The sequence below is a fragment of the Crinia signifera genome, chromosome 5 (assembly GCF_055691185.1).
Source record: "Crinia signifera chromosome 5, ASM5569118v1, whole genome shotgun sequence".
In the NCBI taxonomy this organism is placed as follows: domain Eukaryota; kingdom Metazoa; phylum Chordata; class Amphibia; order Anura; family Myobatrachidae; genus Crinia; species Crinia signifera.
In genome coordinates this window covers 283,716,184-283,719,110 of record NC_139221.1, presented here as the reverse complement: position 1 = coordinate 283,719,110, position 2,927 = coordinate 283,716,184, and the positions used below count along the sequence as shown (strand labels likewise).

The 2,927-nt window shown below is 48.7% G+C and overlaps 1 long non-coding RNA gene across 1 annotated transcript in view; it reads right to left on the bottom strand.

The window, feature by feature from the left end:
* LOC146079721 (uncharacterized) overlaps nucleotides 1-696 on the bottom strand; it is a 1,354-nt gene extending 658 nt beyond the window's left edge. The window contains exon 1 of the long non-coding RNA XR_014474717.1: nucleotides 314-696. This is a non-coding gene — a long non-coding RNA (uncharacterized LOC146079721). The remainder of the gene's footprint in view (nucleotides 1-313) is intronic.
* Between the last annotated feature and the right edge of the window lie 2,231 nt (nucleotides 697-2,927).

Sequence of the window (2,927 nt, the reverse complement as noted above, 5' to 3'; positions counted from 1 at the left end):
TAAGGTATTGGTTCTTTGGTGTATAATACACAATAAAGGTACGCTACGCTGCGCCACGATTTGTTCGCACGTACCTACTGTAGGTATAAAAGGTACGCTGGTTACGGACATACTGTAATACGTAACCTAGGCTTTTCACTTATTGTCCTTTGGTCATAATAAATCAACATTAACAATTGGTGGGGGGGCCTGTAGAATGCCCGCAGGGTACCAGCGTGGGCCAATGGCACGCCAAGAGAAGACACAATTACTGTACAGTAGGAGAGAAAGAAAAAAAAAAACACAAACTCAATAAAGAAATGACAGGACTTACTCTCAGACGGAGCGGCTGAGGCGGTGGGGGCTGTTATGGTGCCCTGGTCTGCAATCGGAGTCACTGTGGGAAAATGTCAAAAATGAGAACAAGTGCTGTTTACTGTTAATAAACTTACCGTACTCTTAGTACTGTAAATAGGGCGGGGGTGGCTTTACAAAAAGGCGTGGACTGAATTTTATAAAGTGCTGCGCCCGCCATACTGTACTTTAGAAAATCCACTCTGCTCCACAGTGGATAGGACACATACCGCTGCGCATTCCCTGCTTGCGGCTGCCCTGGATAGTGGTTGTTTCAAAAGGAGGCATTTGCCAGTGCAGTACCGGATGTACACTAGTACTGCCAGTGGCAATTGCCTCCTTTTGTGCATCAGAGGCCTTGGCGCAACGCTCCACCCCCACCCCCCTGACATGGACACAACGCTGACTACGCAGGGCTGCGCTAGGCTGCCATTGGCCCACGCTACCAGCGTGGGCCAATGGCACGCCAAGAGAAGACACAATTACTGTACAGTAGGAGAGAAAGAAAAAAAAAAACACAAACTCAATAAAGAAATGACAGGACTTACTCTCAGATGGAGCGGCTGAGGCGGTGGGGGCTGGAAGGGTGCCCTGGTCTGCAATCGGAGTCACTGTGGGAAAATGTCAAAAATGAGAACAAGGATGGATTGTACAGTATGGTCGACCGAAAGATTGTCGACAGTCATAAGGTCGACATACTGCAAGGTCGACAGGTGTCTAGGTCGACATGGGATAAGATCGACAGGTCATCAGGTCGACACAAGCATTAGGTCGACATGGTCTAGGTCGACAGTCAAAAAGTTCACCATTGAGTTTTTCATTATTGTTGACTGAATGTCGACACAGTCAACATGGACAATAGAAAAGTGCATTGCGTCCCCTCAGCCTCGGCCAAAGGCACGCCAAGAAAATACACAAGTTGGAAAGGAAGAAAAAATACACAAACTCAATAAAGAAATGACAGGACTTACTTTCAGACGGAGCGGCTGAGGCTGTAACGGCCCGCAAGGGCAGGGTGTCCTCGCCTTCAAGCGGAGGCACTGTGTGAAGATGAGAAAAATGAGAAAGTGTGCTGTTTAAATAAAGTTACTGTACTCATTACTGGGTTTACAAAAAGGCGTGGACTGGATTTTATAAAGTGCTGCGCCCGCCATACTGTACTTTAGAAAATCCACTCTGCTCCAAAGTGGATAGGACACATACCGCTGCGCATTCCCTGCTTACGGCTGCCCTGGATAGTGGTTGTTTCAAAAGGAGGCATTTGCCAGTGCAGTACCGGATGTACACTAGTACTGCCAGTGGCAATTGCCTCCTTTTGTGCATCAGAGGCCTTGGCGCAACGCTCCACCCCCACCCCCCTGACATGGACACAACGCTGACTACGCAGGGCTGCGCTAGGCTGCCATTGGCCCACGCTACCAGCGTGGGCCAATGGCACGCCAAGAGAAGACACAATTACTGTACAGTAGGAGAGAAAGAAAAAAAAAAACACAAACTCAATAAAGAAATGACAGGACTTACTCTCAGATGGAGCGGCTGAGGCGGTGGGGGCTGGAAGGGTGCCCTGGTCTGCAATCGGAGTCACTGTGGGAAAATGTCAAAAATGAGAACAAGGATGGATTGTACAGTATGGTCGACCGAAAGATTGTCGACAGTCATAAGGTCGACATACTGCAAGGTCGACAGGTGTCTAGGTCGACATGGGATAAGATCGACAGGTCATCAGGTCGACACAAGCATTAGGTCGACATGGTCTAGGTCGACAGTCAAAAAGTTCACCATTGAGTTTTTCATTATTGTTGACTGAATGTCGACACAGTCAACATGGACAATAGAAAAGTGCATTGCGTCCCCTCAGCCTCGGCCAAAGGCACGCCAAGAAAATACACAAGTTGGAAAGGAAGAAAAAATACACAAACTCAATAAAGAAATGACAGGACTTACTTTCAGACGGAGCGGCTGAGGCTGTAACGGCCCGCAAGGGCAGGGTGTCCTCGCCTTCAAGCGGAGGCACTGTGTGAAGATGAGAAAAATGAGAAAGTGTGCTGTTTAAATAAAGTTACTGTACTCATTACTGGGTTTACAAAAAGGCGTGGACTGGATTTTATAAAGTGCTGCGCCCGCCATACTGTACTGTACTTTAGAAAATCCACTCTGCTCCAAAGTGGATAGGACACATACCGCTGCGCATTCCCTGCTTACGGCTGCCCTGGATAGTGGTTGTTTCAAAAGGAGGCATTTGCCAGTGCAGTACCGGATGTACACTAGTACTGCCAGTGGCAATTGCCTCCTTTTGTGCATCAGAGGCCTTGGCGCAACGCTCCACCCCCACCCCCCTGACATGGACACAACGCTGACTACGCAGGGCTGCGCTAGGCTGCCATTGGCCCACGCTACCAGCGTGGGCCAATGGCACGCCAAGAGAAGACACAATTACTGTACAGTAGGAGAGAAAGAAAAAAAAAAACACAAACTCAATAAAGAAATGACAGGACTTACTCTCAGATGGAGCGGCTGAGGCGGTGGGGGCTGGAAGGGTGCCCTGGTCTGCAATCGGAGTCACTGTGGGAAAATGTCAAAAATGAGAACAAGGA